This window comes from Bombus huntii, unplaced genomic scaffold (genome assembly GCF_024542735.1).
Source record: "Bombus huntii isolate Logan2020A unplaced genomic scaffold, iyBomHunt1.1 ctg00000077.1, whole genome shotgun sequence".
Taxonomy (NCBI): domain Eukaryota; kingdom Metazoa; phylum Arthropoda; class Insecta; order Hymenoptera; family Apidae; genus Bombus; species Bombus huntii.
In genome coordinates this window covers 1-23,292 of record NW_026099335.1, presented here as the reverse complement: position 1 = coordinate 23,292, position 23,292 = coordinate 1, and the positions used below count along the sequence as shown (strand labels likewise).

General features: G+C 33.9%; 3 long non-coding RNA genes across 3 annotated transcripts; 2 read left to right on the top strand and 1 right to left on the bottom strand.

Moving 5' to 3' along the window:
• The first annotated feature begins 946 nt into the window (after positions 1-946).
• Positions 947-3,090, top strand: LOC126876499 (uncharacterized). The gene is made up of 3 exons (XR_007694237.1): positions 947-1,010; positions 1,411-2,087; positions 2,239-3,090. It is a non-coding gene; the product is annotated as an uncharacterized LOC126876499 (long non-coding RNA).
• A 56-nt stretch (positions 3,091-3,146) lies between these two features.
• On the top strand, positions 3,147-6,099 carry LOC126876497 (uncharacterized). The gene is made up of 2 exons (XR_007694233.1): positions 3,147-5,087; positions 5,189-6,099. It is a non-coding gene; the product is annotated as an uncharacterized LOC126876497 (long non-coding RNA).
• A 4,934-nt stretch (positions 6,100-11,033) lies between these two features.
• LOC126876504 (uncharacterized) lies at positions 11,034-11,832 on the bottom strand. The gene is made up of 3 exons (XR_007694242.1): positions 11,745-11,832; positions 11,437-11,532; positions 11,034-11,360 (listed from the first exon to the last, which is right to left on the bottom strand). It is a non-coding gene; the product is annotated as an uncharacterized LOC126876504 (long non-coding RNA).
• Between the last annotated feature and the right edge of the window lie 11,460 nt (positions 11,833-23,292).

Here is a 23,292-nt window from a genome sequence, read left to right as displayed (position 1 = left end):
TTAAGCTGTTGGATATGCTGCCATTTGGAGAGTCGGTTCGATGGAATGTCTCTGAAATCTCGATCACGTAAGCACATTAATGAATCGCCAATGAGGAAATGTCCGGGAGTGAGGGCTAGGAGATCATTTGGATCGGTGGAGATAGGAGTTAGCGGGCGGGAATTGAGGACTGCTTCTATTTCTATGATAAGAGTATTACGGTGTTAAGCTCATATGTTTCTGTTTCTCCACTCGCGCTGCGCCATAATATCCTTTGATATTTCCGATCCTCTGGTCGTACGAGGAATTGCCGATACAGGAATTTTCTCGATGTCGCCAGTGAGTACGTACTGATGAGCGCGGAATCTAATTAATATGCAAAATAAATTGTGAATTGATTCGAGAATATAGGATTTCCCCATTTTCATGATTATCGTGATTTTTGTATAAATATATTTTTTAAGATACTAATAATTAGGTACTTATAAATTAGTATTATCAATTATTTTGCATTTATAATTCCGCCTCTAGTATAAGTGTTAATTGAAAACTAACTTTATGTTTGAAAAAGTACTAGCAAAGTCGTTGAGTAACAAGCCACTGATGCTAACACAAATAGCATTGTCGTAATTAAATATTTCTAAATATTCATTTTTCATTTTGAACCTGTAGAAACAATTTATTATATATACTATTAGCTAAGTAATTGCATATTTAATTAAGTCGAAATATAAAACTTAGTTATTTTAATAATTTAAAAAATAAAAAACTGACAAACATTTCAATTTAATTTATGGTTGGAACAAAAGACAGTTATTCTTCATTAATTGAAATATTGCAATGCAGAGTACTTTCCAAAATACGCCGAGAGTATTCCTGATGGTGAAACGAGCGTTGCTTCATCGAACGCAGCTAAAGAAAACAACATCTATGTAGTTGGTGGTACGATGCCTGAAATAGGGGGCGATAAATTGTACAATACCTGTACTATTTGGGGTCCCGATGGAACTTTGATAGCAAAACACCGAAAGGTAAGTAATATATTCCTTTATGGCTTTGAATTTGAAAATATTGGGGCGAAGAAAGTGACTCTATCTAGGAATAATTTAGGAATATACATATGTACATACGTATACTATAACCAATTCTATAATTTACGGTTTATAAAATACGTTATGATACGGGAAACGCCCATTTTTGTTGTAATGTGTTTGTGTTGTATAAATTTTTCACATACTTAAAATATTATTATACTTATTTTTTCTCCTTTTTAAACATTATTAAATGATAGGATTTTTTAATAAAAGAAAGTGATAAAAACGCTGTCAGTTATTAAATAAAAAATAATTAAAGTTTAGGAGTTGGTAACTTTGATATTAAATTACAAAAGTTGCAGCAATAGAATTAGCGACTACATTTTTATGTTATTAGGTACATCTATTCGACATCGACATTCCTAATAAGATTACTTTTCGAGAGAGTGATTCACTCAGTCCTGGTAACTCCCTAACGACGTTCGATGTGAAGGGCTGCAAAATAGGTATTGGCATTTGCTATGATATTAGATTCGAGGAAATGGCACGCATTTATCGGAACAAAGGTACAGTAACTTAATCGATCAATACTTAACTAGCAAAAAATTAAATATCTTTCTTAAATATATTCTATATAAAATTAATATAATCTGTAACTCTGTATAAAAAGAAGCTTAATTTAAAAAACCAGTATATTTGCTGAAAATGAAACAAATAAAAGAATTAAAAGCACAATAAGAGGACTGTCCTCGCATATTCAGAAATGATGGAATGTGAATCGTGCAACTACGAAGTTAATTGGTATTCGGTGGCTTCATATTTCCTGCTTCTCTGGGTTAGGTTGCCAAATGCTGATATATCCAGCGGCATTCAATATGACCACTGGACCACTGCACTGGTCATTACTTCAGCGTTTCAGAGCGAATGATAATCAATTATACGTTGCCTGCATATCACCGGCTCGTGTTCCTTAAGCAAGTTACGTCGCATGGGGACATACACAGTTGACCAATCCCTGGGGAAAGATTCTTTACGATTTGGAAACTCAAGAGAATATGGCAGTCACCGATATCGGTAATTTACAGCTTAAAATTAAAAGCGAGAGATCCATGATGTAATTAATTTTTAGTCTCGTTAATTTATCGATTTAGCCATCTTCCTCTGTATTTGTTGAATTTATTAGTAAGCATTACTTATTACTTCGTATGTTTCTTTTTTCTATCAGATCTAAAAGTTGTTGAGGAAGTAAGGGCTCAGATACCTACATTTTCTCAGAGACGTACAGATTTGTACGACACTGTCTGTAAGAAGGAGTAACTCTACACTAAAACAGAAAATGTTTTTTTATAATATTTCTACTACGATATCCTTTTTTTGTGAATTATTACTAATTTCTTATCATTTGTACTAAATGAATGACTCAATTAAGAAAACCAAAACGTTATAAATAATAATCTGTATATCTTGTGTATCAACATGTAATTGGATATTATAATAATATAGGATAATAATATAGGAGAATAATAATATAGAAAATAATACATGCTTTTAAACACCTTTAATATCGATCACATAAATTGTAATAATTCACAATGATCACGCATACATAAAAGACCCTTTGATAGTAAAATTTACGATCAAAACGCAATTACGTATCGTTTAACAACATTTAATTTATAACACCTTTTAAACATTTAGACAGATTAACACATAACACTTCTTATATATAAACATCAATTCGAAGTTATCAGCTTGGAGAAATTGGTCGATTAATACCTGTAGATTGTCTGTCTCGATGAAAGCCTTAAAGAGAGCAAAAACATGATAATGCCGCTAATATAATATTCCTTCTTTCTTGTATCTGTCTGCCTCTCAGGTCGTTTTACTAATTACAATAAGTAATTTCGACTTCTTTGCGCTCTCTTTTAACGCATTCGAGACCGAAAGAAATTCATATCAGTCAGTAGGCAAGGGTATAATATACATATTTTATATATAACTTATGTAGTAATGTATAGATCATGTTAATTTCATATTTTTTTCAATATAGAATTATTATATATATATATATATATATATATATTTATAACTGTACATAATACATTATAGAATAACGTAGTATATAATTTTATATTTTAAAAATATGAGGCATACTATTCAAGATTGTCGTCGATTTAAAATCAAAGTATGAAAAGGATACCCTGGAGAGAGTAAAACACAGAATCATTCTAACTAAACATTCAGATCGTACCGACACCTAGGTATCGTCTTACAATTAAATCTCGGTCTCGAATGGATTAAAATGAAATACATACTTGCAGCTTCAACATCTTCAATATCGAGGAGATTCAAACTTTACAAATAAAAGCGGCCTGTTCCCCTTTCCACGACAGACTCTCATACCATATCCGCTCTTATCCAGGCTTTTACTTGAAACCAGCAATGCGTTCATTTACAATTTAAATTTACCCGGACCATCCACTGAATCGTCAGCCCTTTACAAGAAATGAGAGGGAACGTTCGCCCTTGAACACATAAAACAAAAAAAAAAAAAAAAAATAGAAAAGGAAAAAAACCACAAATTTTAGTGAAGCTATTTTATTGAAACTTATTATATCATTTTAACAGCTATATATAAAACGTTGAATTATTTCCTTTCGCGCTGAGCAATTTTATTTCAAATTTCTAGCTTCAGAATGATAATTACGTATTTGTAATTATCAACAAGCTTTAAAAATATGGAATATTCAGCCAGATGAAATATAGGTAAAGTATTTAGAAGAAAAAAGATTGAAATGTTTTATGTAAAACGATTAAATTAAGTGGAAAACTGCGCTTCTTCCTGCTCCTCTACATGGCGCTACGCGGGACTCGCTTCTGAGCACGTCTTTCTCGTTGGAGGCTTCTTCTTTCTTTTCTTTCCCAGTAGAATTTTTGCACAATTCTTTCTCCCTTTTATCATTAAATTACCTCTAATTCTTAACAATCTTTAATCTTTGTCTCTTCTTCCCTATATATATATTTTTGTTTACTTTTCTCCGTAGCGAATTTTGTCTTTCTGACGCAGGATTAGGTTCCTGGACTTAGGGAGTTGCTACACGCCAGCTCCACCATGGCGACGGCATTCACTAGGCAGCCTACATAGCCACCTTTCAGCTCACGCTTCGGGACACTTTTTTCGCTGAGATTCTCCGCGATGAGGCATGAAAGCAGAGACCACCGTCTGCGGAGGCATGATTATTCTATTGTTCCTTTTAACGAGTAATCGTTTTACTCGAGTCCTCTCACTAAACCGTAAGTACGAAAGACTATTATACTTAGATAGGTACTTGGTCTCAAGAACCAACTTATTTTGGTCTTTCGATTAAGTTCTTAATTAAATGCTCAATTAGATATTCCTAAATATATCTTCATAATATTTCCCTCATCTATTTCTTTGACATTCTAGCAACCTCGTTAAGACGTCCGCCACTTCAACTTCTATCTACAAGTGGCAAAAACTGAAGCTGACCTTCTTCATGGAGAAACATGCCGGAAATGGCATCCGCACGTGTGAATAATTATACTCAGTGTCCAGGTAGTTCTTTCGATCATCCGATAGAAGTCGTTTCTGTTTTTCAGAGTTCGTTCACGTCTCCAGAATGTAAAAATATCCAAGGAAGTACCATTAGGAAGCAATGAAATTCAGAGTTTCTGTGGTTATTCCTTTTTCTGATTGTTTCTTTTCTTTGCCCAAAATGGATGATTTCTATATCAAATTGTTTATTCGTATTTTTTTTTTAATATTCCTTGAGATTTTCAATCAACTCGATTTCGAATTTTTTAGCACCCGATCTTCTGGTTGACGTCGTTAAGAAAGAGGAACGAGTGCACAGGAAGCATGGTCGGCGTGAGCATGATTAGATCCGGTCTGCCCGATGACCTTGCCAGTGATAATAGCGGTTCGTTAAGGTGGTTGCAGTCTTGATTTGCTTCTGTTTCGATTTCCAGCGAACTCGTCAGCCGGCATGGCTTCCGAGATGCTCCCCCTGAAACAAGTCGAAGGGAAATAATTAATGGACTCTCTGTTCGATTGTACGTGGATGACAAGCTGACCGTAAAAAGAAATATACAAATACGATTAGAAAATATAATCCGAACCCCTTTCGGTTTGATCTGAAGGTTTCTTTTTCTAGACGGAACCAAAGATTCTTATCTGGTTTATGGTGAGCTAAGGAACTCTTTGAAAACAGCATTTATAACTTTCGAAAAAGAGACAGGTATTTCTTGCGCGAACAATTGAATAATTAATTCGTTCTCTAAATATCCTTATTTGTTGTTCCTAAAATACATAATGATTGGAAGCTTCTTACGGGAAGCGCAATCAGCCGCTGATATCATTGAAGTCGAAACGCCATTAAAACCATATTACGATTCGCATGCGACATGCTCCATTCATGAAAACACAAAAGCAATAAACAAGTACAAATCAACGAAATAAATCCTCCGAGAACGAGACGTTACAGGAATTATACCATTGCGAGGATACAAAAGACTTGCTCATGAGCTACTTCCTTCAAGTAGTCGAGCGGTGTATTTTCCGGTCGTTAACTTCCATATAATGGGATATTAAAGAGTACGGACACAACGCTGCTATTTTTCAACTATTCATTATCAAATTACGCAGCGGGAATCGTTGCAACGACAAAACTGTAACGACTCGTACCTGCGTATCTTCCATTTAGCTGCGGTAAACGCTGACTTGTCTGCGTTTTTTTTTTTCACTTCCTCGTTACGGAAACCAGGAAAAGTGATTCACAATACAGTTTCTAACTGTACTTCTCGCGATTCTTTCTTAGAAACAAGCAATTGCTTCTTTTCAATTTCCTAAATCTATAATAAAACAGTCCATTCCTTGAATAGAAATTAACTTTAAAACTTTAGGCGCATACATTGTACGTATCGTATGTATGTATTTTGATTTGAAAAGAAACGCGGCAAACGCCTTTGAAAAGACGTTAGGTTTTCAACACCTTAACTAACTTAATTCCAGCGAGTTGCAAATCTGCTGCATCTCCAACATCTGAATATCAATCTTTTACAATGACTTGTTCTCCAATTTATTAAAATTACATCTCTCCCGTTGCACCGACCTTCTTTAAAGGTTCCCGCGGCAGGTTGAACCCGCATCACGTATCTTCCCTCTTCCTTCCACCCCCTGTTCCCTTTCTCTTTCTATCGGACGGGAAGAGCGGGAACGCTTAAAACGCGCGAATCACGCGAGCGCCTCACGATTTGCGAAACATCACGTGAAAATCACCGATCCGATCTCCGTGCGCGCGGTGCACCGTGGGGGTAACGATTAAATCGACAGGATATACTTTATTAGCTATTCCGTTATTACAGGCTGTAGTTGGCGGGGAAATAGTCACTATGGATCGATGAACTCCATTGTAACAACGCACCTTCGAATTGCATCGGAAACGCTTCTGTATTGCGTCCACCGTATAACCTATCATCGTGTGTTTAGGGTAAATCAGTGGATCGGAAGTTACGTTTCTATGTTTCTCGCCTGTCAGTATAACACTGTGCAAGAGATACAGCAAGATCCTAAAATCATTCGAGTACAAGTAGCGTAAAATGGTCGTTTAAATTTCAATAAATTAACTATTCATACGTTAATTGTACGCGGTCAGGATTAAGGGGTACGGCGATGGAGAAGATTTTGTTAGCTAGATGTTGAGTAAATAATCGAAGATGATAATTTTATAAATGTTTCGTATTTATGATGATGGAAAAGATTTAATTTGAGTTACGTTACGTTTGAATAAGATAGACTTTTCCAAGAGTGGAGGATTTGTAGAGATAGTGGACGTAATAGTAGTATGATTTAATACCTGATGTGTCTTTTTTTTCTTTGACATATAGGTCACTGTGGGGGTAATATTGATCTAGATATAACTATCTTTTCTGAGAAGTACGTATATGCTTATGGGAACTATGTTTGGTTAATCAATAGAGCCATTCTTTTGAGAAATTGAATCTAGAAGAATTTGACGATATTTTGCCTTGTTTCAATAGTACATCAGTTTAAAGAAACGCCTGCGATTATAGTATATAATTGCACATAGGTATATGCAAAATTGCATTTTCAAATAATTAAATCAAAAATATAGGAATGTATCAATGGGAAGAATATTTGTTAAAGATCTTTCCTTTTTAATCAAATTCGTCCAACAACCCCATTCTCGTCAAACATAAAATGAACGGTGCCTTTCTCAAAGAAACAAGAAGAAAATTGCTGTCGTTCTAAAGTTCTTCTCCATTGCTAAACTACACGTTCGTGTTTCTAGTTACACTCCAATTATTCGATTGTAAGAAGCAAGCAATCCCTCCATCCAAGCGCTAGATATAGTTTCTCGAGTAGTTCTCTTCAATACCGTTATATCGATGAACTCTTTTTGAATAAAGTTCACATTTATAAAGCAAACACAATAAAATACGACAGGACAATTGTAATCGATAAATAACATTTTATTAGGATATTATAAGAAGCTAAGATATCGAGTTCTAATTGTGAATATCAAGCGCTCGTCGTTCGAGGAGATTACCAATATTTTCTTCCTTAACAATATTAATTACGAAGTTTCGATACCGTTTATGACATTAAGATCTCTTGATAAAGTTGTATCGTTAAAATCTTACTGTTCCTAGGGAAAATATATAGTTAATATATATAGTTAAATATATATAGTTAAAACCGGAATATATATAGTTAAAACTTCCAGAGGAGCATCTCGCAGACAAATTATTGATTGTTAGTGTCGATTGACTGTAATCGATATTTGGTGCGTGAAGTTGTATGTTTCGTGAACCTGCGTTGATGCAGGGATTCTGTTGCAAATCATAAACTAAAGAGCCACTGGTCAAGGTGAAAGAGGTTCAATAAATCCAGTGTTAGTGTAATTTGACACTTTATGTGCACCGGGTGTATGCAAACAGAGTTTGATGTTCTGAACACCACGGTTGTAAGATTTTATTGAGACCCCAGTATTGTATCCGCACGGTGTGACCCTCTGTTGATGATTGCCCTCTCCACCAGCCGTTTAATCTCATCTGTCTATCGTGCCTTACCGGCCAGGGAGTTTCCCTAACATCTGAGATATCAGATTTGCAGCTCGGAGAGGACAGATAATTCGGAATATCCCAAAGAAGGGCAAGGTACTGGCCGAGCCCCAAATCACTTACATAGAATTACTTACATAGAACAATCACTTACATAGAATTTTTTTTTTCTTTTCTTTTCTTTTCTTTTTTATTTTCTTGTTGAAATTATAATTAATTCTCACGTCGAGAATTTTCAGTTACTTTACTTAGTATTATGCAGTGTTAGCTGATTATTAATAATAAGTTAAGACTTATTATAGATAAATATAATTTACTCACATAGAATAAATTCATTTAATTAATTATGAGATTAATTCACTTACATAATTATGACATACAAGTAAATTTTATAACCACAAATTTTTAAATGTTATACTTTGAATCTGTTCTTACATTTAATTTTAATTTTAATTTTAATTTAAAAAAAAACCTTACAGCCAGTACCTCTAAAATATTCGATAAAAATTCTGATGAAACATTAATTGAAACATCTAAACGCAACAAAGAATGGATATAATTATACAATTTTCCAATATTTCAACATTCATTCATGTACATCGATTTTTATTATCACATTTGTTTCATATCTGAAGAATATGTATTTGTTGGCATCAAAATATTCTCTGTTTCAATCCTTGGTCATTTTAGATCGAGACTTCAAAATCTTCTTGATTAAAATTCTTAAATTTTTTTAAATGAGAATCATTAATTAGAGGACAAAAAGTTGCTTCAATTATTTGAATATTCTGCTATTCATACAATAACATATTTCATTTTAAATTAAAACGAGAATAAATACTATTGTGTATAAATTTAATAGAACGACAAAGTAAATGTACAAAGTAGTTGCAAAGTAAATGAACAAATTGTACGAGGCAACTGTCATTAGCGTAATTTTAACGTGTACATTTACAGTATGATATTAACCATTATTTAGGATTGTTAAAGTGAATTAATGCGTAACTGCGTCATCCACGATTGACCATGATTATGGTAGTGATTATTGCTATAAATGAAGCTTAATAGTTGTCGAAAAGAATCACTCGAAAATCGCGTTCATAAATCATTCTCTCGTCTCGTATCGTGTTCGTCGGGCGGAAAACAAGATTGTGTTTTAAAGAAATCGCGTGTTCCGATTACTATCAAACTTACTGTGTCACTCGCATAGCAGAAGAGAAAGATTAAGATAAGGTCACCAATGAGCAAAACGTTTAACGTATAAGTGTGGTACATTAAAATTGAGTCCGCTGCAACCCTCATGACATTTAAAATCCTACGCGTATATTGAGTAAAGTTGTTATATTAAATATAATCATATTAAATACAAGCTCGTAGGCTGGATTCCCAAATTATTTGGTTAAATACTTTGAATACGAGAATACCGAGTGTTAACAGTAGTAAATCCTCTATATGGTATGTTTACTTTGCTATCTTGAATAGGTAAATAACATTTCACTTTAACACATTTAACCAATATTATACGCATATGCACATAATGTTACTGTTACATATAATGATATATACGTAGATATACACGTTAATTAAATCCTCTATATGGTATTTTTATATCAGTATCGTAAACATTGTAAACCGGAAATCTTTTATTACACACGTACATATACAGTCAATATTATTGTTACATATAGTGATACATACGTTGATCCACACATTAATTAAATCCTCTATATGCTATTTCTACTTTGCTATCTTGAATAGATAAATAACATGTCGCTTCCAGATGTCAAATAATATTTGCCAAATGCACATATAATGATATAATTACATATAATGATAATAACAATATAATAATTATATATAATATTGATAATAATGATATAATTACATATAATGATATATACGTTGATCCACACATTAATTAAATCCTCCATATGATACTTTTGTATCGGTGTCATGAACATTTTTCCCCGAACGACCTTCTATGACGCGTGTACGTATATCGAGAATATTATTGTATTATATATAGTGATACATACGTTGATATACACATTAATTAAATCCTCTATATAGTATTTTTACTTTGCTATCTTGAATAGATAAATAATCTCGAATATAGACATACAGGTACACTTACGTTGATATACACCTTTGTACAAGGTGTCAAAAAATTTTTTATCACGGCGTTTTTTTAAGACGATTTTATAGCTTCGAAATTGATCTTGACACGATTTTCAATGTCAAATTATTTTTCTATTGCATCATGTGATACTCATTAGGAGGAACGAAACTTCTGTTTTCTTAGAAAAAATGTTTGAAATTTCATTAATTCCTAGATTGATTTTATTTATACTTTAAGGTCAGATATGACATCAAATAATGTCAATACTAATATTTAGTTATTTGTCAATTTATAGCATCTGAAAAATAAGATATCTTCGAGACAGCGTGGGTTTTCTTTCCAACTTTCTTAACTTTCAACAATAAAATTTTCGTCAAACGATACAATCTATCCAACAAAGTTCTTGTAGACAGCCAATCTCGTAAGAACATAGATCTTCTTCAAGTATTATTCTTCACAATGCTTCGTGTGGAATTTCTACTTGACGAGTTATTATTAAACGATTAAAAGCTTATTATTATACGATAATGTAATATCGTAGAATAGCTTTGATTGGAGATCGGCTGAAATTAGAAAACACCGTGTACGCCGTCTTTTTGTGGTTTGTTTACATCCAAGAGCGCCTAGTAACAATGACGCGAGAAAAGATAAGCAGCGTCAAAACAGAAGTACGGTTTCATATTTCAAGGAGTGGCAATCGAGAGGCCAGAGTATGTGAGCCGAAAAGTGTGTGTGTGTGTGTGTGTGTGTGTGTGTGTGTGTGTGTGTGTGTGTGTGTGTGTGTGTGTGCATTTACCACTGACGAATATAATATATATTTGAAAGGATGGAAATTTTATTTATCCGACTATATGACCATACTCGGTTAAGTATCAACAGCGACTATCTATCAAAAAGATTAAAAATTTTAGCCATGTGATTTGGTCCCTTAAAGCGGGGATTTTAGAAGTAATATTTTTATAATAAAAGAATTCATGAAAAAGTTGTATTATCATACAACTAATGATAAAATGATCTGGTTCTTCATTATATAATGTTCTAAAATTTGTCGTATATATAGGATGTACAAACCGTGATATCAAGGTATCAGTTCTTCCTTCCCAAGGGACAGTTTCATTAAAATTCTGATAGAATTAAAAATTAATTATTAATATTCTAACAATCATATATGTTAAATACGTTATAGTCAACGATATATACCTGAGCGAATGTAGGGGTGATTCCTTGATAATTATAAATGTCATCAGCCCACATCATTGTGCCACTTCTTTGTACTCCAGCCTCTAGATTAACAGCCTAAACAAACATACGAAATTTTATAGAAGCTGTACAAAATATAGTATATATGCGCAATATTGAAGCGTTCAAGGGGATATAAAGGTAATGTACATCACATACACGTGTACTCTCATGCAACAAAATACAATTAGATTTAATAGTATAAGCTCTTTTATTCATCATAATAGATTGGAAATTTAAGTGTCTTACGAGGGTGAGTAAAAAGTTACCCGCTCTGTCGGTGTAGAATTTATTTTAAGCAATTGTCAAAAAAGACATACATCATTTTTTGACATAATCACTCGATTTCTGTATACACTTTGTCCATTTGCCGAAGGACCTTTGTATTTTCTCATTAAAAAATGTTTTGGGCTGAGCTGCGAACCACGAATGCATCGTCGTCTTCACCTTTTCATCAGCTTTTTCGGCATCCATCTCGCACAAACTTTTTAAAATCCAAATCTGTCGTGCACTATTGCATAAGCAGAGCCGTGGCTGATTTGCAAATGATTTGCCACATTATCCAGTGTCACTCGTCTATTCCATAGAGCATAAGTTCATGAGCACGTTCAATGTTGTCATCGTGGATGTGGACGGGCGTCCAGCTGTTTTTTCATAACACTCGTGCGATCTTCTTTGAACTTTTGTGCCCATTCAAACACACTTCGTGACAAAACACTTTCTCCATAATGTGCATTAAATCTTTGATAAATATAGGCATCAAACATAACCTCCGACCACAAGAAACGAATCACAGCATCCTGCACTGTTTTCCTGCAAATCACCATTGCAAAGCGCCATTACTCGCGCAACGGTCACAAACGAATTGACGTAACACAAAGAAACCTGCGCAGCAGCACTGAACAGATATTGACGTCATACGAAGAGTGCAGATGGATCAATACGGTCGACAGAAGTTTTAACTATCTGGAGTGCGGATAAATTTTTACTGAGAGTCGTATAGGAATCTATAATCTGTAAGTACACCTTTGGCTGAATGGAAATTTCTCTTACATATAGTCAAAAATGCTGAAACTGTGTATTGAATTGGAAAGTGATAAAAAATAAGTGAAGTTTCGAGGTTGCATGTGATTGCATGAGTACACAGGACGTTTTTAGCGAATAAAAAATAATTTTGAAAGACACGAGACTTATCTTGTATTTTATGCACTCTCTGTGTCCGAATTTCCAGAAGCTCTCTATCTTATGAAGTGTTTTAGATTAGCCGGAAAATTTTGTACGTACGTACAAGAAGTATACGATCTAAGTGGAATATTCCATTATTCTCTTGATACAACAGAAACGAAATTTACAGAACTTCTCAGAAAGTTGGTTTATTATTACCAAATTAATAGAATTAATACACGTTTATCATCTTTACATACCTAAGTCGTGGAGGTTTATCGTGCGTAAAAAATTAGTGTCGTTTCAAAGTTACATTTCGTACATTTTAAGCCTATAATTTGTAACGTACAAAACAATGTAAATTTGAGCTGTTTCTTATCTCCACAATAAGAAAATCCAACTTTACGTTTTTTACACAATGATATTTATGGAACAGTAATATCATATTATTGCATCGCTTGGAGAATGAAGTCAAGGTACGATGTGACCCTAGTGTAAACGCTGGGATACCCAGCTGTGCCGCACTTATAAGCATAAGACACAATACCTATTAAATACGAGGTTAATTCATGTTGTATCAGCAGTGGTCCGCCGCGGTCAGCCTGAAAGGATCGTTAAATTTTTAATCAAAGATACTGAAATATATCGATCGAATTGTATTGAAATTATACTTATATACAGTAATAATCTTCTATTGATTTGTGTATTGAAATACTCCAATTTATAACGTACATGTTATATGTATTTTGAGCAAAACTAAGATTAGAAGGAAATTAGATTAAATACCATAACGAGGTGTGAGAAGTGGGCAAAACTATTAAATTGTGTTTATCTATTATTTTTAATGTTTAAGACGTCGATTTGATGTTAATTCGAATCGACGTGTCTTCAGATACCGTATAGTTTGTAGTAACTCTGTAACTTAATTACCGTACAAGAATCCTCTCCACCCTGAGCATGTTCGGCGCATATTATACCATCAGTGATATCAGGTGCATTAGGAAATTTGGAATAAGCTATTTTGCATTCGGCGTTCTTAATCACTGGCATTTGTACTTCCATTAATGCATTACGTCGTGGTCGTCCTACGAAGAAAATAAGAAAGATATTTAAGACTGGAACTATTTAATTTTATTATAAAATTGATATCACTTACTATATCTTAATGCTCCCCATCCAGCAACAAGGGGGTTATAGCCGACGAAGTTGCTCTTTCGTAGGGGCTCTTTCGTACAAATGGGATATACGTACCCTGAAAAATAAAAAAATAAATGAAAATGCAGGAAACGAATGACCAAAAGTATGAGAAAGAATTATACACGCTTTATGACACAATATATGTGTACAGTAAGAAATTTCAGGATATGATACTTCAGTAATACTCAATAGCATATATATATATATATATTTGAGGACTTACTCGAAAATGGCACCTCCTCCACCAATCTAAGAATGGCAATATTATGATTGTGTATGTTTTCTATTCCATCCATATGTGCACAATGTGCTGCGGTCAAAACATGCCTAGCCGATATCAGGGAACCTCCGCACTTCCATAGTGGTTTGTCTGGGTTTCGGGGATTACGAAAACCTAATGCAGCGATCCATGGCCAAGCGCCTAAAATGCAATAGTCATAGTTGTGAATATACATAATTTTTTCTCACATAACGGGTAACAACGATTATTACCTATTCGATATTCGATCATACAGCAGACGATAAGTACATACGTACAAATACTCTGAAATAGAGATTTGATAAAGACAGAAATTAAATTTTTATTCCAGTGGAATACAAATTATTAAATAATTCTATATAATTTCTATTTGAACTATACTGAACTATAAAGTTCAAACGTGTAATTTCTGCCCTAACAGTTTTTGATCTCTATCCATATTATTACTCCTATATCAACTTTTCATTTCAAGCAAAAAGATACTCTTCCTAACATGAAGTAAAAGAAAGAAATAATTCAAGTTAATAAGTAAAGTTACTACCGATAAAATCATAGCATTATTATTTAGTCTAATTGAAATGTACATTGATGTGCTGTTTAATGCCTTTAAAGTTCATTCTTTGCAGTAAATGGCTTATTATTAATCGGAAAGAAAGACATAAAACGTACCAAGTTCAGCTGGTTTACCATCGACCACCCTGGTATGAGAGACGTTGCTAAAACCACAGTATGGTGGTCGCAAAGCCTTATACTTATACACAGTTTTTATTAAAATTTCTCTCTTCTCTTTGTTTGGATCGTTCGGACAGCAAACGATCGTAACATTGCCCTGGTATCTGCACACTGATCGTCTATAAAAATCGGTGGCTGTACGGTACTGTATCTGCCATATTTCTTGCAGAGGTTTACATTTTCTGTAGTCAAGGCACCTGCCTTCTTGATTGTCCGGTGTGGTACATTCTGGATCAAACAATTTTAAAACATTTATACAGTTCAAAGATGCGTAAGAAAGCGACACCGATTACTCAACTTTCGAAGTAAAAGGCCGATCAAGTCCACCGGATTGCCCTACAGACACGTATTAATCCGTAAGAGTTAGTCATCATGTTGATAATAATTATCTAAAGAAACTTTTCACGTGAAAATATAAAATTTTAATTGATTAGATATTGTGTTAGCCATACTTAAGAAAGAAAATGAAAATGAATGAAATGAAAGAAAAGGACTACCTTCAACCTCATGTTTTAAATAAACACTTTGTCAGTTTTGCGGTAAATAAATTCTTAGGAATTCAGGACAGTTTTTAGTGTGAATCATTTTGTTTCGACCGTTCGCGGAGAGACGCGATCGCGAGATAGCACGTCAACGAGAGTTGTAAGTTCCCGTTACGATTAAATAATCGACGCCACGAACTGATCGATCCCCTTATTTCGATTATGATAATAAGGGTAGTTCAACGAAATTCCACAGAATTAACACAAATAAATTAATGTTTATTTCAACAACTTATTAACTAGAAAGATATAAATGGAACAAAAAAAATGTAACTGCGTTTTGGTTGATAAGTAATGCGCGACATACCACATGTGTTGACGGTTCGACATCTCGAAAAGTTCTGAACGCCTTTCGATTTTTTTCGTTTTTTCTGGAAGGCGACCCCCACTACGTTCGGATCACGCCACATTCTTTTACGCGAGGTAAAATACGGGCCACGAGTCGACGTTTCTGGAAGTCGCCCTGCTTAATGAACCATGCGCTTGCCACTACAATGTTTGTTTGCCGGGCAGACACGACGATCCGTCTGCGACATTATAGTGCCGCGATCGATAGTTAAGAATATGACCTATGGTAAGCCGCATGGCGTAACATTCTCCCCCCGTTGAGAGGGTACCGATCAAACTAGGGAGGTGTGGTTGAAGTTCCCATCTTATTTCGTCTCGGTGGCTAGTTGTTCGGGTTTCTCGAGATCGGGTTGAATTGGCAGTGGGACAAGCCTTTTGACGCCCCGATCCAAAATGCTCTTTGCCGTCTGAACTGTAGCTGTCCGGATGACACCATCGGCGCCTGGATGAATCTTGATAACTCGGCCCAGAGGCCAATGCATGGAGGGAACGTTGTCCTCTCTGAGGATGACGATTGTGCCCTTTTGGATGCTGTGTCCACCCTTGCTCCATTTATTGCGGTTGGTTAGCTCGTTCAAATACTCCTTATGCCAGCGGTTCCAAAAATGTTGTTTAAGCTGTTGGATATGCTGCCATTTGGAGAGTCGGTTCGATGGAATGTCCCTGAAATCTCGATCACGTAAGCACATTAATGAATCGCCAATGAGGAAATGTCCGGGAGTGAGGGCTAGGAGATCATTTGGATCGGTGGAGATAGAAGTTAGAGGGCGGGAATTGAGGACTGCTTCTATTTCTATGATAAGAGTATTACGGTGTTAAGCTCATATGTTTCTGTTTCTCCACTCGCGCTGCGCCATAATATCCTTTGATATTTCCGATCCTCTGGTCGTACGAGGAATTGCCGATACAGGAATTTTCTCGATGTCGCCAGTGAGTACGTACTGATGAGCGCGGAATCTAATTAATATGCAAAATAAATTGTGAATTGATTCGAGAATATAGGATTTCCCCATTTTCATGATTATCGTGATTTTTGTATAAATATATTTTTTAAGATACTAATAATTAGGTACTTATAAATTAGTATTATCAATTATTTTGCATTTATAATTCCGCCTCTAGTATAAGTGTTAATTGAAAACTAACTTTATGTTTGAAAAAGTACTAGCAAAGTCGTTGAGTAACAAGCCACTGATGCTAACACAAATAGCATTGTCGTAATTAAATATTTCTAAATATTCATTTTTCATTTTGAACCTGTAGAAACAATTTATTATATATACTATTAGCTAAGTAATTGCATATTTAATTAAGTCGAAATATAAAACTTAGTTATTTTAATAATTTAAAAAATAAAAAACTGACAAACATTTCAATTTAATTTATGGTTGGAACAAAAGACAGTTATTCTTCATTAATTGAAATATTGCAATGCAGAGTACTTTCCAAAATACGCCGAGAGTATTCCTGATGGTGAAACGAGCGTTGCTTCATCGAACGCAGCTAAAGAAAACAACATCTATGTAGTTGGTGGTACGATGCCTGAAATAGAGGGCGCTAAATTGTACAATACCTGTACTATTTGGGGTCCCGATGGAACTTTGATAGCAAAACACCGAAATGTAAGTAATATATTCCTTTATGGCTTTGAATTTGAAAATATTGGGGTGAAGAAAGTGACTCTATCTAGGAATAATTTAGGAATATACATATGTACATACGTATACTATAACCAATTCTATAATTTACGGTTTATAAAATACGTTATGATACGGGAAACGCCCATTTTTGTTGTAATGTGTTTGTGTTGTATAAATTTTTCACATACTTAAAATATTATTATACTTATTTTTTCTCCTTTTTAAACATTATTAAATGATAGGATTTTTTAATAAAAGAAAGTGATAAAAACGCTGTTATAGTCAGTTATAGTCGCCAGTTGTCCTTGCTAATGGTTGCTTGTTGTCGCTAGTTAGTTCTCGTTATCGTTATGTATTCCATCAATCACGCGAAATTTAACGTATGGGAATTTATTCTTCTTTATTCTTTCTGTAGGGAGATTTTTTAAGACGAGGAAAATATAGAATATTTTAAGACGACGGTAAGGTTTGAATTTAAGTAACTGTTTTATGATACAACAAAGTGGAAAGACGATTTAATTTTATAAAGTTTAGGGTAATTTTTTAAAAAACTTCGAATTTAAAAGATTCAAATAGATATCTTAAACGTAATTAAACCCTCCATATCGTAAGAAATTAAATGAAACTGCGCAACAAAGTTGATACATTTAATGTATTATTTTAAACATTTATTTAAAATTTAAGTGTAGGCGTCGACGCGCGCGCGCCATTCGAAGCATTTGTCAGTTCGTTACATCTGCGGTAAAAGTTGTAACTACGAAGAAGCTTAACATATGGTGCGTCTCAAGACGACAGTAAAAAGTATTAAGAGATTTTTCGAGATTTTTTCTTTTAAGTTTCCAAGTACTTTTTCTATTTAACTTCTTTTTTTTTTTTGTTGCATTTTCTAACAATATTCGATAAATAGAGACGAAATATGACAGTTCTTAGTTCGGGGATTTATTGGTTCGAAAGTTACTTGAAAAGTGTTTCTGGAGTTCGTGCGGTTAATACTTTTAAACTTTTACCGAGTACGACTTATTCCGTATGGCTGGACAAATCTTTGTTGATACTGTAAGCGTAACTGTAAGCGTCCGGATATTGTCTTGTGGAGATAGAAAAATACACGAAGTATTGATTGAACTACATATTTTTTTAATTCTTTTTTAATTCTTTTAGTTCTTCATATATTGATAATAAAACGATATTCCGCTACTTTGAGCACAATATAGTAATGTTTAAATAAATAATAAAATTTACGCATTTCGTCTTCATGCGTCGATAAGAAAATGCAAAAAAAGTTAAAGAAAGATGATGCGCAGACGCGAAGTTTAGTCAGCAATAATATTTAAAACCTCTAAAATATATTGTACACATTTATTTGCAAATAAGCTCAATGAAATTGAACTGTAACTGTGTTTCCAATAATGTCTTCGATGTATTGCTCGCCATTATGTCGGATTAACAGCTCTAAGTGATCGACCTTAATCACTAAATGTCGGCCGTGATTCAGTGGTATAGCTTTACATATGACGGACATCGTAGGCGCTTGTAAGACGTCCATTGTGAAACGTTTCCAATAGCACCGTTTATGCACCGTTTATGTGATGGTGAAATCTGAATATATATATCGCTGAAATATATATCGCTTATCACTTGAGTCTGACACGATCGTTTTTAAATAGAATCACAATTTTTTATTCTTTACAAAATCAGTCTTTAAAGATTATGTGCAAATAAAATAGATAAATAGATAAATGGTTGTAGAAACTTATAAAACAGATATTACAAGTATATCTAAATAAATGATATATTTATAAATTGTAATATTTGATCTAAAGTTTAAATAAATAAAAGAGATACTCGTGACTTACAATAAACGTATTTTTTTTTTCAATTTTTAAACAAAGCAAAAGTGGATAACAATTTTTCAAAATGTAAAAATCAACACAATGGTTGGTTTCTTTAATTAATCAATAACGTTTAAAGTTAATTAATGTCCAGAGTGGTTTGTACATTTTGTATTTCGCCGTATTTCAACGTTCGATGTGTAAATAGAACTTGATGCCTGAAATATCGAAAAAATAATTAAATCCGATCGTTCCGTCGAATTTGCAAATTGTATACTCGTGTAAAATCGAGTGCGCTTGTGTATGCTGATACGAAAAGTGGTAGTATATTTTTCTTTTTTCGATTATCGTTATCACTTTTTGTGTGGAAAAATTAATTCCGTGAAATGGAAGTGCAATCAATACGGCTTATCACGAAATAATAGCACAACGACGGTACATATTGGTATTGACGTCAGCTTCACAAAATTTCCCGAGTATCGCGGTCGACTATTTGGGTTAAGAATTCATTTTCAAGGTTCTACAAGCACGAGTATCTTATGGATATGAAATTTTCAGTGTACATTTTAATAACCATATTCCATATTGCATGCTGCGGTCCAAGAAAAATCCGCAGTTAATATTCTGCTAATCCCTGCTGCTTTTAAAGACCATAAGTAGTCGTCCGTAAGGTTTAAAAGATTTCGAGTAGATTTGTATTACGTATTTTATCTTCTAATTTTTAAAGAGAGGATCGTGTTTAATTAATTGAAAATGACGAAACTGTAATGGGACATTATTATCAAATATTAAACGTGGTTCCATTGGGTACTTTTATGGTCTTTGCGAGATATATATGCATTATACGTTGCTATTGGCAACGCGTAGCGATGAACGATGGAGAGCAATACCTTCGTTATCTCGTCTCGGTTGTGTACATATCAGTAATGCACAGTACTCGTACTAAATATCTTACAAATTCCATACAGATTTTCAGATTAGTTTCGAATAATACCAACACGACCATGATAGTCACAGTACAGTATTAAATGGTGCCACTATGCATAATACACTCCTAAAATGTTTCTACAAATATATTTGTCCGAATATTTTTGTCAGCTACTATATCCTAACCACGATTTATTAAACAATATATAGATTTAAAAAAGAATATATAACGACATTACTTGTTTAGGCTAGATTGGTTTAACTTGTATAGTTTTAGTAACTGTGTAAGATCAAACAAGAACTTATCGTTAGTTTGGCGAGATTTGATTACACGAAGCAACATAATTGCTTTGAAACTCAGGACAGAAAACAATGTCAACCGGTAGACGCGTTTGTCTGGTGAACGTGTAACGCGTGAATAATAGATAGCGACAATCACGCGAACGCTAGTTACAGCTGACTTGGCTTACATTGTAGCATTCAAACTAGAGTATACGAGCCGTAAGCACTATTGAAAGTTCAAAGGCCGACTAGTGAGCTTCATCCTATCTCATTTTTTAATCAGGCGATGGATCGACGAATCGTATTGATTTCGAGGATTATTATAGTTCTGTGGAAATTTTAAAGCGCGGTTTGTCTAATCTTGTCTCGTTAGCTACAGACTCTTTGGCGAGCAGCCTGAAACTTGATCCAGTTTCGAGAAAATGAAAAATTCGTTTCTTCTCTTTGCTTCCCTGTTCCTTCTTTCCTCCTTTTTCCCTTTTTACATCGCGTTAAGACCCGTTAAATAATATTGACTGCCGTGGACGCTGGCTGAGAAGTGCACTTTATAACTAGCTTTAAAATCACTGACGTCGATGAGGACAAAGGTAAGTTAGAGGGTCATTTATCTGAGCTGGTGTTATTCGACCTGAACTCTGCAGCTTTTCACAGTTTCTTTCGTTTTTCTTTTAAGAGCAGAGATGTTAACTGGTCTCTTGTTACGTGTAAGAAAGTACGTGTATGTACTAAAGCTTATTTATCACCAATTGGTTGCTCAAAGTCGAGATATACATACCTATATTATATTAATACGTTACAGAAGATTACGCGTTAGTTAGCTTATGAGAATTTATAGTGTGTCACAGATCACAAAAGCAGAATGACTACTTTTTCATAAACGATATATGTATATGAATTGAAAGTTTAACTATTACGTCACATACTTCTCTCGATAAACGTCGTCGAGTGCATATTGTTAAAGAATATTAGCCATTTGAATTCAATAGTTTCGAAGATACTAATGCTTCTGTGAAGTTTTTGCAGGCTGTTAATTTTTTATTCAGATACTACAAATTTTAAATAACTTCGATTAGAAATAAAAATCACATTACATTAACGCGTAGAATGTAACGTAACGTAGATAATGTAAATATAAATTATATTACAAGGAAACAATACGGTAATTGTAGGTAATGTGAAACATTCTGGTTAAAATTGCATCCTTTGAAGGCTAGGACACACAGTACTTACGAAGTAGATTAAGTAGCAAATGGGGTACTTAAGAAAATTCATGTTGTCATTGTTTAATAAACATCTTCAGCTAATAGCTTTCTGCAAAAGCTGGTTTAAGTTATGCTAGCTTATTCCTTATTAATTGCAATTATATTGTTCGTATCTCCTAGAGGATTAACAATCCATTTTTATAATGGATAATAAAAGTAAATTCCTATTAGGTTGTCCCAAGTTTCTTTCGCTTTATAAAGAAATGACAGTTATGTTATTCTATATTATTTTATATTAAATTGGAAAAGTGCTAAAATATTTGATAAAAATGTTAAGAAATTCTGATATTGATTTAAGCGTATCGATTTATCTGCTCTTCATATTTGATCAAACAGAAATTGTTAATTATGATTTCCACTTAAAAGCGGATTGCATATTATGAGGATAAATTATCAAATTCATCTCTAATATACACATTAGAGAATCATTCATAGCCGTAATCCTGTTTACCGCTAACATTCCTGGTACTCAATCATTCATTAGGAGACTGCTCTAGCCGCACAGAATACACCTGTAAATAATTAATCGCCATTAATATTCCATCGACTTTTGAAAATCCCTCATGTGATCTATTTCATGCGATGAGAATATGTATAAATTGAGATTGCGATCGACCATCCTCAGTCGGATAAATCGAGTGATTCAAATTATAACACAAAAAAAAGTTAAAACTAGTTACATTATCTTTTTCAATTTTTATGTATTATTTGGCGGAAGAAACTTTGGTAATTAGTAAGTAAAGTTCACCTCCTTAATGTTAATGATTTTAATATGTTATTAAGCTCAAAGTTCTAAGGAATTTTCTATATATATATACATATACATAACTGTGTGCGTATATATATAATATACGTATAACAGCCAAAGTTCAGCTCTCAAGTGTACGCAAAACTTTTATGTTCATTTTACGCTATACCAGTATGTTTCATGAATTTGTTTGCTAACAGTATCGAAACAAATAACAAGCAGAGGACGAGCTATTCATGAATTGTTTTGCCAGCGTGTACGCTCCCAATATTTTCTATTTGAGAAAACATACTTGTTGCTATTGCAACTACAAATATTTTTACAGTCGACGCTTTTGCCGTGAATCATTGGCTAACATGTAAAATCGAGAAAAAACATGGTTTATTGTGATGGAAATGTGGAAAACCGCAAAACCGATATAGAAGGGAAAATAAAGGAAAGGAAGGTAGGGATAAGTAGAAGCTTGGGGCCAAGTTTAATTCACTGAAACCGAGCTGCTTGTATTATCACAAAACAAAATTGCCAGTACGTCATTTCCGTACTCTCGTCCTCGCGAAAATGGTTTTGCTCGTGAAGAAAAAAACGAAGAGACAGGGAAGAGAGGAAAAAGCAAACGGAGAGCGCTTTTAAAAAGCTGGCGAACCGTGTGTTACCACAACGAGACACGCGGTGCTATTTGTCGCTTTAAATTGTGTCGCAACTCGTTTTTGAGATCTTTGCCAGGGATGCGTTAAAACACGCTGCAAATATATTTCTGGCTTTTCTGGGGTTTAACTGAAATATGACAAATAACGTTGTAAAACATATGTACTTATGACTTACAGAGTAATTGAGTGTACAAAATATAATAGCCAGCGATTTAGGGCTTTAAAAGATCAAAAGAAAAG